General features: G+C 41.3%; 1 long non-coding RNA gene across 1 annotated transcript in view; it reads right to left on the reverse strand.

The window, feature by feature from the left end:
• The window catches only part of LOC112619093, a 326,539-nt gene that overhangs the window by 196,677 nt on the left and 113,846 nt on the right, over positions 1–16,016 (reverse strand). The window contains exons 2-3 of the long non-coding RNA XR_003118174.1: positions 14,824–15,087; positions 4,814–4,870 (exon numbers count right to left, since the gene is read on the reverse strand). This is a non-coding gene — a long non-coding RNA (uncharacterized LOC112619093). The remainder of the gene's footprint in view (positions 1–4,813; positions 4,871–14,823; positions 15,088–16,016) is intronic.

Consider the following 16,016-nt stretch of genomic DNA (forward strand, 5'->3'; position numbering starts at 1 on the left):
CTGGCCTTGGTTCTTGGATTCCATCCCTCCAGTTACCCAGGCTTTAGAATAATCCTAGACTTCATTGTTTTTCTCAAACCCCAAATCCCATATATCAGCAAATCTTGGTGGTTCTAGTTTCAAAACAGATCCAGAATCTAACCATGTCTCACAATCTCCACTGCTACCACACTGATCACCAGGATCCCTCTGATCACGTCACTTCTCAAAAGTCTCCAGTGGCCGGGCGCGGTGGCTCAAGCCTGTAATCCCAGCACTTTGGGAGGCCGAGACGGGCGGATCACGAGGTCAGGAGATCGAGACCATCCTGGCTAACACGGTGAAACCCAGTCTCTACTAAAAAATACAAAAAACTAGCCGGGCGCAGTGGCGGGCGCCTGTAGTCCCAGCTACTCGGGAGGCTGAGGCAGGAGAATGGCGTGAACCCGGGAGGCGGAGCTTGCAGTGAGCTGAGATCCGGCCACTGCACTCCAGCCTGGGCGGCAGAGCGAGACTCCGTCTCAAAAAAAAAAAAAAAAAAAAAAAAAAAAAAAGTCTCCAGTGGCTTCCAAATCAGGGTGTCCAGGCCAATACGATGCAGTGTGGCACTTCATACCTCTTAGATCACATCTTCTACACTTGCCTTGCCCACTCAACTCAACCATACTAACACGCCAGGCAGAATCTGGTTATGTCTTTATAGATGTGATTCCCTGTTCTTAGAATTCTCTCACCCAGATATCCACATTGTTCACTCCCTCAGGTCTTTACTCCAAAATCATCTCTGTAGTGAGGCATTTCCTGACTGGGAAGGGAAACTGCAGCCCACATTCACGCCCCGGGCCTTCTCCCCTCTTCCCTGCTTTATCTTTCTTCATTGTCCTTCTTATCAGCCAACACACTATATATTTTGCTTATTTATTCATTGTTTGTCTCTCCCATGATATACACAACCAGAATATGCATTCCTGTTGTTTGCCTTTGTCTGTTTCATTCCCACACCTAGAACCGTGCCAATTGCACAGAAGGGGCTCTGTAAATATTTGCTTGGAAAGCTGAATGCAACTGGATGCCTGTTGTTAACGTTCATAATCAAAATACTTGATCAGAGTGAGCAAATTCTAAAAAGTATCTAAGTTCAAATCCAAAGGGCAAATCTATGGCAGAGCTAGGAATAATTTCAAAGTAACTTCCTTTGTCCATACAATGCAAGTACACTCCTTTCAGAGGCTAAATAGAGTTTTCTATACTGGCATCACCTCTAGCTAGAATATTGATGTGAAATTTGTTTAATCAGAGGGAATATATTTACAGAAGCATGTAATAGCTAAGGTAAATAGGCTTTTAAAAATCTCAGAAATGGGTCAGACACAGTGGCTCACACCTGTAATCCCAGCAGTTTGGGAGGCTGAGGCAGGTGGATCACCTGAGGTCAGGAAGTTGAGACCAGCCTGGCCAATGTGGTGAAACCCCATCGCTACTAAAAATACAAAAATTAACTGGGCGTGATGGTGCATGCCTGTAACCCCAGCTATTTGGGACGCTGAGGCAGGAGAATCACTTGAACCCGGGAGTCGGAGGTTGCGGTAAGCCAAGATTGTGTCACTGCACTCCAGCCTGGGCTGGAATCTCAAAACAAAACAAAACAAAACAAAAAAACCTCAGAAATATGGACAGCAAAGCTTGGAAAAGTGAATCTAGTGGAAAGAACACTCACTCACAAATTAGACAAGAGCTGACTGATCTGTGCCCACTTGTTCATCATTCGTAATACCCCTAGAATGTAGGAACTATTATTTCTATATTCCTTATACAACCAGTGCAGACAAAGTGGGAATAATTTGCCCAAGGTCCAACATCTCTTCCTATATGCCCATCAATGACAGAGTGGATAAAGAAAATATGGTACACATACACCATGGACTACTATGCAGTGATAAAGAAAAATGAGATCATGTCTTTTGCAGGAACATGGGATGGATGGAGCTGGAGGTCATTATCCTTATCAAACTAACCCAGGAACAGAAAACCAAATACGCGTGTTCTCACTTATAAGTGGGAGCTAAATGATGAGAACTCGTGAATAGAAAGAAGGAAACAACAGACACTGGGCCTACTTGCGGGTGGAGGGTGGGCGGAGGTAGAGGAGCAAAAAAAATAACCACTGGGTAATAGGCTTAGTACCTGGGTAACAAAATAGTCTGTACAACAAATCCCCATCACATGAGTTTATTATCTACATAACAAACCTGCACATGTTCCACTAAATGTGAAATAAAAGTAAAAAAAACCCAAACCCACAGATAATAGGATATACCCCGGCAGGCCTGGCTCCAAAGCCCATGTTCTCATGCACTAGGTAGGATCCTCAAACTTTTTGCTCTCAGAAACCCCTTACACTCCTAAAAAGTATTGAGGACCCCAAAGAGCTTTATATGTAATATACCTCTTTTTTTTATTATTATTATTATACTTTAAGTTCTAGGGTACATGTGCATAACGTGCAGGTTTGTTACATATGTATACTTGTGCCATGTTGCTGTGCTGCACCCATCAACTCGTCAGCACCCATCAACTCGTCATTTACATCAGGTATAACTCCCAATGCATATTTACTGTATTCAAACTTAAAACTAAGAAGTTTAAAAATATTTATTCACTCAAAAATAACAATAAACTCCTATGTTAACATAAATAGCACATTTTTAAGAGAAATAATTATATTCTCCAAAATAAGGCATTTGGTATACAGAGTAGTGCTGTTTTACATTTAACATCTGTATTACTAGAAGACAGCTTGATGATCGTATCTGCTCTGCCTTCAATCTGTTGTGATACGTGGTTTTGATTGAAGTAGATGAAGAAGATCCAACTTCACATAGAGACATAATTGGAACAGAGGGGAACTGTTTAGTAGCTTTTTTAGATCAATCTAGCTGTTCTTCTTTAATAGTACACAAAACTTGAAAAGTGATATTTCATAAAGATTAGTTGTAATGTGGAATCTAAAACCATGTCAATGAACTTTCCATACCCAAAATCCATGGGTCCATTTTGTATTTTCAGCAGTTCTTTTACCCATGCATGATTTTTAAACATTATACAATGGACATTTGGAGGCTCTTGGTTCACCGAGCTTTACGAATCTTCAACCCTCCCAACCAATTTTTTTTAAACCAGTCTGTTAACGTCAACACTACTCTCATTTTAAAAGGGCATCAAGAACTAGGAAGCTGACAAGCTCATAGTAGCAGATCCAAGTTTTCCAAAATTCTAATTTTGGAAAAGCTTGAAAAGCTCTCATGATATTATTGGCAACAATTACTTCTGGGGTATCATCCTAGAGACCTTTATGATAATTGATCTATCATATATTTCCAGGCGTTAGTTTCCAGTTGCAGTTATCTTTTTATTTTCTGAAACTTTATCTGTGTGAGTGTTTTTATGAGAAATCCTTGGCTGGGCCTGGCGGCTCATACCTGTAATCTCAGCACTCTGGGAGACCGAGGCTAAAGGATCACTGGAACCCAGGAGTTAGAGATCAACCTAGGCAACATGGAGAAACCCTGTCTCTACAAAAAAAAAAAAAAAAAAAAAAGCAAAAGCAAATTAGCCAGATGTAGTGGTGCACACCTGTAGTCCCAGCTACTTGGTAATCTGAGAGGTGGGAGGATCACCTGAGCCTGGGAGGTGGCGGTTGCAGTGAGCCAGGATTGCACCACTGTACTCTAACCTGGGTGACACAGTGAGACCCTGCCTCAAAAAAAAAAAAATCATATATCTAGGGAAAAAGCTAGTTCGACTCACACAGTTAACATCACTAATAAAACATTATTTTGCTAAAGCACTGACAGCTTTACTCACCATTGCTTTTGAGTCATCATTACAAATGTCAACACAATTTTAAAAAGGTAAATAACATCTTAGTGTTAGTATGAGAATAGTTTTGACGACCTGTCCCCTGAAAAGGCCTGCAGACTACACTTCGAGAACTGTTGCACTACGCTAAACGACCTCTGAAACCCATGCCCTATCTCTTACAAATTTTGCCGCTTTACCTTCTCCAAGTTTCATTGCCCCACCAGTAAAATGCAGATATTAATATATAACTCTGATCTTGCAAAATAATCATTTGTTAAGCCTTAGCAAAGTATGTAGCAGACAGAAAGTGCTTGAAAAGTGGTCACTGTCATGACCACTGTCCAAATCCCTGGCAAGTTACTGGCAATCTAGGGCCCAAAGTCATGTTTCCTTATTCCTGCCCAGAGCCTTTGCTGCTACATCACACCAGCAGGAGCAGAACAGTTCCCAATATGGCTGCTGTTAAAACAAGGAGCTAAGAAGCTGATACAGTTGATTCAACAGTCTTTCTGGTTAAAGTCCTGGATGATAACTTGAAACAGTTAAGTGGTTCTGTGTTTGGGTCATGAATTTGCTATGTGCTAGCTGTGTGACCTTGTGCAAGCTCTCTGAGCCTCAGGTCTCTCCACTATAACATTGGATATTAGGAGGTTGCTGTGAGAATTAAATGAGATAATGGACAGATATATACCTAGTACTGGCCCAGAGGAAATGTTCAAATCATGGCTAGCTGCTCACTATGATGATAATAATGACTACTGTTATTATCTTCATAGCCAATACCTTTCCTCGGGGAAACCTTTTCCAGCCATCTAATGAAGGCACCTATTTTAAGATCTCATAGCACCTGTACCCCTTCTTCATTAGATTTACTACAGCTGAAAAATTGTAATATATGATTATTTGATTAAAGTTTGTCATACATACTAGGCTCCAAGCTCAATAAAGACAGGCACAAGGTCTGTCTGCTCACCATTTTATCCCCAACATCTGGCATATTGCCCAGCACAAAGCAGGTTTCAATAAATACCTATTAAAGGAAAAAATAAAATAATTAATTTACTAGATTGGCAAAGCATAGCTTTACTCCACTATATAATTTATCTGAACTTCCTCCAGCACTTGTCACTCAAAGTGATCTGTGGACCAGTAACAGTACCCTAACCCGGAAGCTTGTTGGAAATGCAGAATATACAGACCAACAGAGTCAAAGTGTGCATTTTAACAAAATCCCAGGTAATTCATATGCTCATTAGAGTTTCCGAAGTACTAACCCTTGACTGCTCTTCACTAATGTTAAGAGAATGAAAGAGAGGGAGAAAGGAAAAGAAAGAAAGAGAAAGAAAGAAAGAAAACCATCAAATTTTCTGAGTAAAACAGCACTCACTTCCAAAATTCCAGGTCTCATTCTATTCCTAATACAAATACTAGTACAAACATTACCATTTCTAAAAACCAGCTGCATTTTTTTCTCAGCCCCGGCCAGGCTGCTCTTATTTTCTATTCACATATGATTATTTTCCAGAGACTATTTTGGCCTCAGTTGAATATTTATTTCAGAAACTTTACATCCAAAAATATTCTCTGGAGGAGACAGAAACACCATCTGTGCCTCATCCTAGAAAAACAGCCCCAAACCATGAAGTAGGGGTGTCATTTTAGAGTTGCAAAATTTGAATTCCTGTTTGTCCACCACAACCTCAGAAAGAAGACAGAAAAATACAGCAAAACCCCTTCTCCTATTATAACACCAAACCAGTGCTCCAACAGCCCAAAGAGATTTATAAAAATATGCATGTTATCCATTTGACCCTTGGAAAAATTATAGTCTAGCTTTCTAATGAAAAAGTTATTATTTTTAGGATTTATTCCCATGTGTGAATGGTAAAGCACATCTATCATTGGATAATAATATACAAGAACTTCAAGGGTTCTGAAGAATGGTTCATTTTCCTGTGTTCTATCTTACATAATCTGTGGGGCCTGACTTCAAAATTCCCTTTGCTGCAGTGTCCTCTCCTCCAAAGGGTAGAAAGGTGCCTGGCCAGAAGCAAAACACTTCACTGGATCCGGTACTCCCTCCCATCACTGCATTGGCCTGGTAAGACCTGAGTCGGAGAGTTGATGATGAGCAAATGGCACTTGAATTTATTGCTGCACATTCTCCCACAGCTTCTTGCTTGCCTGGGACTCTTGTTTCTCCGACTCTCTTCCTTCTATCTCCTACAGATGTGGGAAATACCTGCTTTGAGAAATAAAGAAGCTGCTGAATTAGTTTCCATAGAGTCAACTCCTATGTGGGTGTCCCCTGTGGTCATGGAGCTCCCACCCATAACTTTTTACGTGTGTTCTCATTCTCCCAGGGTCACAGGCATAGACATTTGTTGAGAAGATCATGATGGAAGTTAGGATACAAGATAGAGACCCAAACTGAAATCAGAGCTGTCCTGATGGTCTAGTCTAAGCAGGTGAGCCAAGGGGCCCAAGGGGCCTTTTCTCCATCTGTAGACACATCAAACAGAGTATCACTGATTGGTTGGAAGAGGGCAGTTACCAGCCACCTCATTGTAATGTAAAGAAATTGGACTTTGGAATCACATACCTCAGAATTTGAATCCTGGCTCTCATGCTTGCTAGCTATGCTTCCTTAGCAAAATTGTATTTTATAATCTGAGCCAGGTTTTCCTCATTAAAAAAAAAAAAAAAAATAGGTATATAATATCCCTTCATGGGGTTTTGTATGGATTAAAGGAGATTCTGTGACATAATGCATGCGGCATGCAGGCAACTCTCAAGAAGGGTTGGTTGTCCTTCCTCTCCCCTTTTCCCTTCTCTGCTGAGGGTACCATGATATATTTTCCTGGCCCCTGAAAATGCTGATTGGAAAAGAAAAGAAGAAATGGGGGAGGAGCACAGGAAAAGCAGAAAAGGAAAAGAAGAAACTTCGAGCTAGTGCTTATCTGCAAGCACGACTTAAAAAAACTTGACTGTCAAAGTAGCTATTGTCCTTGAAGTAGTGTTTAAAGAGAATGTTCTTTTCAACATAAAATCTACCATAGGCTTGTTTATTATTTAATGTTTTCCTCATTATCTCCCCAATAATTTGAGCATTATTCACATTTTAAAAGCCAGGGTTGCCTCTCCTACATAATTCGATTGAAATAAACTCTCTTTTCTGGTAGCCAGACGTGTCATTATTGGTCCTAACCAGAGTTCAAGAAGAGGATGACCGTAGCTCACAGTCAAAGCTTTGAGTCTTGCTCCAGTGGCACTGGGGCCCGTCCCAGTAAGCCACCTCCTTGCCATCACACTCAGGCTGCTTTATCAGAGAAACAAGGTCAAGAAGAGGGAAACACTTGGAAAGATTGATGGGGAGCCAGAAAAGGAGGCTTAATCCATGGAGTTCTTGGCGCCAGTCATCACAGACAATCTCTAAATTGTAGCCAAGAGAGAATACCAGTCTCAAGATGTCTGTCGGCCTTGCTTCTACAGAGAGTGGTGTTTCTGAAACTAAAAGTCTAAGCTGACAGGAAGGGAATCCTCCTACAGTCCTTTGGTGCACTGTTGATGAATGAAGTTGGTTTGCCTGGTGAGGGCAAGAGGGGTGAGCTATGTAGACTGAAAAACAAAATGGAAAGTTAAGTGTAGTTTAGCAGCTACAAGAATCATCCACAGGCTATTATAGATGCTTGCTGACTTTGGCATCATTCTATTCCAGAAGTCCTAACCATCTGGAATGTTACGCTAGTTAAAACATTTCTGTGAACACTTCAGTTGTTTTAGTATGATCACACCACCGCCAGCAGGCTCATCATACTTTAATTTTATTGAAAATAGCAAGACCTGTTGATTTACATAACTTTTCATCCTGAGCCACAGTTTAGTCTCCTTCTAGGTTTTCTAACCCGGTGGCTTAAACCTATGGCTGGACATTGGAATTGGAATCACCTGGGGATCCCATACCCAAGCCATTACTCATGTTAATTATTAATGTATCTGACTCTTTTGGGGCAAGACACGGGCATCAGGATTTGTTTTTAAAGCTTCCCAGGTGATTCTCATGTGAAACCAAGTTTGCAAACCAGAGTCATAGTTTAAAGATGTTGAGAGTGGATGGGGGAGTGAACAGACCTAATAATACAACCAAGAAATAGGCAGCGTTCTCAATATTGATCACCCTCTTACTGGGCAAATTAGGGAGGCAATACAAAAGTTCTCTGCACCTTTTTGCATGTTTTATGAAACATTTTATGTAAAGTCACATTTGCTTAGGGTGAGTGACAAGTTCTACAAGAAGTACAGTATATCTGTTCAGAACTCTGATCTTTTTAAAAAAACTTTTATACTTATGCCCACGTTCTCTGTATCAGGCACAATACAAGTTGCTAAGGATGCGATGATGATGATGATGATGAAACATGCAGCTAAATATTATTAGCATTTCCCTGCGATGTGTGAGATTTGAAGAGGTTCAATAATTTGCCCAAGGTTACACAGCTAGTATATGTCAGTGGGGGAGGCTTTAAGCCAGGGATTTGAAATCTCACTTAGCATGTAATGATGACTTAGGCAAATATGGCACTGTCCCACTTTTTAATCAGAGTTTATTATTCTATTTTGGCATCACCAGAATTAATCCAATGGTAGGCCTGTGATATTTTGTATAAAATATTTGCTGAATTAGATATTTTCTCACCCTCTCAGCCTAGTGTGGAAAACAGATACATACATGATGATTATAACATAATGTATCAATGGATGCCCAAAGTATTATCAGAGGAGAAATAAAGGGGCAGTTAATTCTGCTTAAGCAGAGAGGATGGTGTCAGAGGAGGCTTACAAATAGGAGCGTGGTTTTTGAAAGGCTTTAAAGACTGAATAGGAGTCGGCCAGATACAGAAGGAGGAAGGATGCTGAATGGAAAGAACAGAAAGACCAAATACACAAGAAAGTGAGAGGCACACTGGAGAAATGATCAGCCTGTATCAGTCGTAAACTAAGTGTACATTGTAATCGCTTGGAGGCTTGTTATAAACACAGGTTGCTAGGCCAAATCTCTGAGGCTTCAGATTTAGTAGGGCTGTGTGAGACTGAGAATTTGCATTTCTAATGAATTTTCAGGTGCAGCTGATGCTTCTTGTCCAGGGACCCACTTTGTTGGGAGCCTCTGGTGTATATGAGCATCATCTGGAAAGCCCCAGAGCTTTTGTGTGTATCAGAGGCATGCCAACGTCAGCAAGACTTGCACCAAAAGCAAATTCCCCGAAGAGATGAGGATCTCCTTTTCCTGCAAGGAGTGGAGGTTAAATTTTACTGTTGGTTTTGGGAGCAATTCATACTGAAGCTGTCCAGTGGGAGGAAACGGAAAAACCACAACTTGGGACTGAAACAAGGGAAACTGGGATTTTATCGCATCTCTGCCCCATCAGTGCCCCTATTCACAGGCTAGTGGGGCCTGAGGCTAAGGAGCTGAAACACACTAGCTCTTTGTTGAACCACTGAGTGTTTGTGGCACTTTTTGCAGGGAAGATGGCATTTTTCACAGCTCTTCCTCCATTTTTGGCCCGGTGGGTGCTGACCACAGGTGAGTTCCTGTGTTAATCACCAAAGTGATCTGTTGACCATCAGTGTCCAGCCATGAGGGATGAGGGGATGTGTCGAGAATGTTTTCATGCAGAGAATGAAGAGGGTAGAGGAATGTCAGGCTAAGTTGGGTGGGACTGGGACAGATGACACCCTTGTGAAATTCTTTTTTCCCCCGCTTCTAACTCAATTACCATGCTTTGCTTCTCTCATTTTCCAGAATAGAAAAACCTAGGATGCATCTGCCATTGTTTTCCAAACCCTTTAAATGGGATGAGCAACTTGGAAAGGTCAGCCTCCAAGAATGCTATCTATTTCTCTCTCTCCACCCCACCCACCTAGGACAGACGAAACCAGATCTGGAGGTCATATTTGTCCAATAATTGAGAAGCAAGTGGCATCTAGCTCCAATACTCTCTGTCTTCACTGGGTTGCTTTGCCAGCTGATAGCCATCAGCTGTGTGTGTTACATTCCAGACAGGGACCCCTCTAAGCCCCACTATAACTGCCAGGGAGTAACATAGGAGAGTGGGAATCGCCTACCAGAGGCAGGGAAAGGAAACAAAATCATGAAGTTTGGATTCTGTGTTCCAGCTTTGTTTTCCTCATAATGCAGTTCCCTATGACTCCATTGCAATCTTCTGGAATACTTCTAGAAACCCACTTAGTAGTCTGCGGAGTTACTTGGCCAATATGGTCCTGGAGATAGTCACATTTCAAGGTTTTACTTTTCCTCCTGTTGAGCAGGAAGCAGGGAGACAGAATCATCACCCAAAAGGCAAATATTCCCTAACGCAGGGTGAGCATGGTACTGGGGTTTGCACTGGAGGCCTGTGCTCCATTTCTCTGGAGGATGGGATCTTTACTATCAGGATTATTGATGAGACTCTGGCTTCCTTTCCAGAGATGAAGTATTTTTGTCATCATGTCTATTATTCCTCACAAGAACCCAATTAGAAGAGATTGCCTCAACAGAGGAGGGTGATTAAATTCACAGATTTATTGCAATACCACTTTGGGAGTTGTGGAAAATCAGTTTCACTGCTAAGCTGCCTTCCTTTAAAAAAAAATCAAGCTGTGAGCCTGCACCTTTAATTATCCATCTATAACAGAACACAAAATACCCATAACCTTGCAAGCAGCTTACTCTTCCCCCAGAGAGGCTCAGAATGCTTCTTCCAGGCTCATAGTACCTCCCCAAGGGGCAGGTGATGGATTCTATGTTCATGGGACACAAGGGGAAATTTTGACCCAGCAGTAGGGTAGAGAAGACAGAGGCCTGCTGCATGTTGACTAAAGAAAAAAGTCAAGCTTTTAAAGAATTAGAGTTGGTTACATTCAGAAGTCTTATAAGGACTATAGACTGAGCCTGGGTATTAATTCATTTCATAATAGGGCAATATTTCAATTCATAGTTTACATATAGGGGGTGAATATTCAGTATGTGCAAAATCGCAGCAAGGTTTGGGTGTGAGAGGACATCTGGATAGAGATTACAGAAGCATAATTACTGACTTGGCTGGATGTTATCTTGAGTGTAAAAAAAGGCAAGGACTAGGGCCCTTTACCTCTTAAAGAGTATAGTGACTCAGGCAAAAGACATTGCGGGTGTGTGGGTTTTGTCTTCAGAGCATCCCTCCGGAGAGCTGCATGTTGTCAGAGTTAAGGCTTTATGAAATTATGCTGGAAAGCAGAAATGACCAAACATAGATTCTTACATTTGCTATTTTGTCTCACACCTGGAGACGGGTCAAAAAAGAAGACTTTCCTTTGCAAAGTTTGCAACCAACTTGGGCAAGGAGTCTTTGTTTTAGTTGGGTCCCAGAAAAGCTGCTGTCAAGTAACAATGATATAAATGTAATCTGATTCTCCATAGAAATGAGGACGGTACTGATGCTGCAATCAATCCTGTCCCCAAACCTCATGCTCCAAAGTTACGGGAGCAGCCACAAGCACCACTTTCAAACTTCTAATTTTCTATTCAAGATAGTTCCTTTTCCCCCAAAGTCTTCTGTTTCTTTAAAGCAGCATTTCCCACACTGTTTTTAGCAGAATCTTAACCTCCCAGGGTGTTCTGGAGGAAAAACAAGGTTTCATGGAGATAAATTTTGCATAGTACTGTATGCTCTATATCCCTTTGTTCAAGATACTTACTAACATACTAAAGATAAGAGCTAACTCTCAATGAAAATCTACCTGAAGCCAAACACTAAGTACTTTTTATATGTTTTATGTCATTATATCTTCAAAAAATAATACTCTGAGAAACGTATTAATTTATCCCATTTTACACATGTGGAAATTGAGGTTTGGCGTGGTTAACTGAGTTGTCCAGTTAAAAGTACAAAGGCAAAAGGTGGAGCCAGGTTTGAAATCTACTCTCATTCCCAAGTCTGTGCTCTTAATCTCTAAGCTTTATCTTCTTCCCACTAACTATACAGACACTTTCTTATATTGCTGTTAATGTCTTTTTCATTGCTGCTTCTTTACACACAAATGAGTCCATTCCTAACTGCAGCAGTTAGTCATCTTTTGTTTATCTTTTATTTTTTTTTTTTTCATGTCATTACATGGGCCAGCTCAGTATCATTTTAGGTAGTATCTTCTCTTAACATCAGGTGTTTCCATTCCTATCTTATTTGGCCTTCGTGTAACCGCTTCAAGCATGCTTTAGTGGATTTTCGTCTGTATCTTTGACAGTTTATGGATAAACAGAGATGTAAGGAAGACAGGATGTGACTGAGTTTATTTACCCTGCCTTTGGCAAAGGAGGCTTTGTTCAGTAAATGAAAGTCAGTAAAAAGTAAAAGTAGGATAAAAAGTGATGCCAAGGGTATATAGCTAGTTCTCCATGTTATGTAGGATATGGATTTCTTCCACTACTGAGGTCTTTGTAATTAGTAGATAAGTCATTTTATTGGAAGTGAGAGGTAGGATAAAGAGAGGGAGAGAGAGAAAGTGATTTTGTAACCTTCAGTTTTATCTGAAACTAATTGTTCACTAAACTTGGAAACCGTGTTGACCACTAATGACCTTACCAAAGCATATACTTGCTCAGGAAATGGGCTGTTTGAGAGGGGATAAGAGAAGAACGTGAGCTATTAGCAGTAGCCCTGTCTCAGCAGGGGCAGGGCCAAAAGGAAAAGGTACTAGAAGTGCTATCTTTGGTTCCATTAGATTGCACACGGTTCCTAATCTCCCCCATCATGCTTGACCCTAACTAAGTCAGCTTCCTTCTACAGCTCTGTGTTCTTTGTGTTCTTTGAGAGCCCACATATGATAAGATTGACCCTCTCCTTCCCTCCTTGATCAGTCGGGACTAATTTAATGAGCATCTACACTGTCCTTCATATGCAGGCCAAATGTCTTGTGTGGCTTGCATCATGTTTGAGGAAGTGTTTTGTGGCTGAGACTATGCTTAACGCTCTCTAGGGATGACTGATCTCCTTCCATCTTCCCGACGGTCTTATCACATAGAGCCTGTTATGAGCTGTGCTTTAGGAAAGAGTCCACTGAGTCTGAGAGAGGAGAAATGACCTGAAGGACACTCAGCTAGTAGGGCGTAAGCAGGGACACCAACCTCACTCCTTTGATTCTGAAGCCTGCACCCTTAATGACTATCGCATATCCCTGCCTCCCACATTACACGATACGTGAGTGGAAGCTCCTCCACTGCCATCCCATTCTTCCTGCAGGGTATTCTGTTTTGGAAATGTTAAAAAAAAAAAAAAAAAATGTTTGACTCATGTATTAAGAGCAAATGTTATTACTAACTAGGTAAGTGGGACCTCCAGTGCTGCTAGGAAAAAACTAAATCAATCAGGAAATCATTAATTTTGGAGGAAACACTAATTATAGGAATATAAATTCTGGGTAAAATTGCCAAGAACACCAGTGTTGCCTGCAGCCCGAGTAGACTTTCTCGAGTTTTAGGCTGTGATTGAGATACTAGAATTCACTTTTATTTCTCTAGCTTTGCAAAAGGTACTTGGAACTGGTCTGAAATGTCATTTAATTCTCTCAGTGCATACAGTAAGCCACCTTTTAAAACACAGGTAACCTCTCATAATCAGGAAAATACCCATAAAGGAGGGGATGAGGGGTGGGGACAACTATACTGCCGGTTTTTTTTGTTTGTTTGTTTGTTCGTTTGTTTTGTTTTGTTTTTCTAAGGCAGGATCTCACTCTGTCACCCAGGCTGGAGTGCAGTGGCACAATCATGGCTCACTACAGGCTCTAGCTCCTAGGCTCAAGCAATCCTCCCACCGCAGCCTCCTGAGTAGCTGGGACTACAGGCACACACTACCATTTCCAGCTAATTTTTGTATTTTTTAAGGAGACAGGGTTTTGCCATGTTACCCAGGCTGGTCTCAAACTCCTGGGCTCAAGTGATCCACCTGCCTCGGCCTCCCAAAATGCTGGGACTACAGGCATTGAGCCACTGCACCTGGACTATACCACTTTCTTACATTAAACACTTTGAAAATTAAGCAGGAGCTAAGCAGCAACAGAAAGAAATGAACTATTGAGACACACAAAGTCATGGAGGAAAGTTCAACGTATATTGCTATGTGAAAGACATCCATCTAAAAAGGCTATGTGCTGTATGACCCAACTACCTCACATGCTGAAAAAGGCAAAACTGGAGAGAGTAAAAAGATCAGTGGTTCCCCGGGGGGGGGGAGGGAGGGATGAAGAGGAGGAACACAAGAGATTTTCAGGGTGGTGAGATTCTTCTGTATTGTACTATAATGGAGGATACAGGTTATCATATATTTGACAAAACCCATAGAATGTACAAGCAAAGAGTGAATCCTAATATAAACTGTGCACTTTAGTTAATATCATATAGCTGTTGGCTCATCAATTGTAGCAAATGTATGGAAACAGAGTTGAAAGGGTTGAGAGCGAAGATGGGAACTCTCTGTACTTTCCCTTCAATTTTTCTCTGAACCTATAACTGCTCAAAAAATAAAAGTCTTAGTTTAAAAAAAAAAAGGCCGAAGAGAAGCACATTATTTCTCAGCATCATAGCATCTCTCTAGATGATAGTCTCCTTGTTGTGGGGGAAAGATCCTCTCAACACATTATAACAACTCATTGCTCTGATTGTGACAACCAAGGAATATATGAAAGGCCAATTTAAACATGTCAGCGGGTTCAAAGGACAAAGCGACTTTTTGTCACAATAGAATTCATCCCTTGGAACGTGGAGATGGCAGGAGATAAAACAATACTCTTTATCACCGGCAGATTAACCGGCAAGGACATGTTCTTTCTGTTTATCCTATAGGCTCCAAAGGACAATGAGCCTTTTGTCTTTACACCTGTTGCAGGGAAGGAGCCTAGGACAGAGGTGTGGTGGGGTTTATGTGAGGCCATGCAGTTCAGGTTTCTTACCTGCATCTCTGATGGTACACCCTGTTTCATAAAGGAACTTGGAGACTGAGGGAAAGGAGCAGGTCCAGGTGTTGCTTGAGGAGAAAGTGAAAATATACAAATCCTTGTTGGAGAGAAATATAGCAAAGCTGCGTCATGCTTCGGCTTTCAGCCAGACATCAGAGTTTTTTGGGGGTCTTGCTCTTCCTTATCCTCAGCTTCTCACTCAGCACATGGTAAAGGCTGGACAGAGGCTTGCTGAATGAATGAACCTCGAGGACTTTGCTGTAAGAAAAAGAGTGCAGAAAAGTGATTTGTCAAAAGTGACACTAGGTTTATCCGGCTGTTTCACTAAAGTTTCCAAATACCCATTTTTTGGGACTGTGTGCATTGATGGCTTCCTTCATTCTAAACCCTTGCTTGTAATGGAATCTGTTGGTTTTGACTGGCTTCTTCAGGAACAAACCCTCCAATTTCCTTTGGGGTAGCCAGCCTTTCCCCTATTCTTAGTATGGGAAGTCGGAACTTAATAATTCCTTTTAACACTTCCTTTTTTCCCTGGAGAGCTGCTTGATTTGCATCTGTTCAGCTGTATCATCCCAAGGGGATACGGTCTGTGGCCTCAGCTCAGCCAGTCAGAGCACTGTTTCCCTTTGCTGTCAGTAGGATCAGAGGAGGACACATATCTCAAGTTAGACCCATGAGAATTCCACCTGAGATTTTGCTGGACTGATGTGAAATGTTATTTTTTGGCTGGAATTAATAAATTGGTAAAACACAAGCCTAGAGTTCTGAAACCAGCCAAGCCTAAAGTCAACACATTTCCTGGACCCTTGAACAATATCAGCCACTAAATTCCTAGGACTTCAATTGCCTTACAACAAATTATAATTTACCAATGTGTCCATTTATTCTCCCTTTTATTGAAATTCTAAGTCTCCACTGTTCTTTTACATGCTGATGTCCTTCAGATTAGAATTTAGGAAGAAAATTCTGACTGGGAGGTGGTCTGTCTAGAGCCCCAACCACTCTCTGGTCTAATCGCACCTCCAAATGGACAAAGAGAACATCTGAAATGGAGAGCCCTAGAAATACCACTTCCAAATTCCAATAAAAGGCAGAAGTATTTGCTGAACATCTCACTACACCATGAATTAAAAAAAAAATTGTGGCTTAGACAAAGTTGGCATGGGGTAGAGTCCTGCTGAATAGAT

The sequence above is a fragment of the Theropithecus gelada genome, chromosome 2 (genome assembly GCF_003255815.1).
Source record: "Theropithecus gelada isolate Dixy chromosome 2, Tgel_1.0, whole genome shotgun sequence".
Taxonomy (NCBI): domain Eukaryota; kingdom Metazoa; phylum Chordata; class Mammalia; order Primates; family Cercopithecidae; genus Theropithecus; species Theropithecus gelada.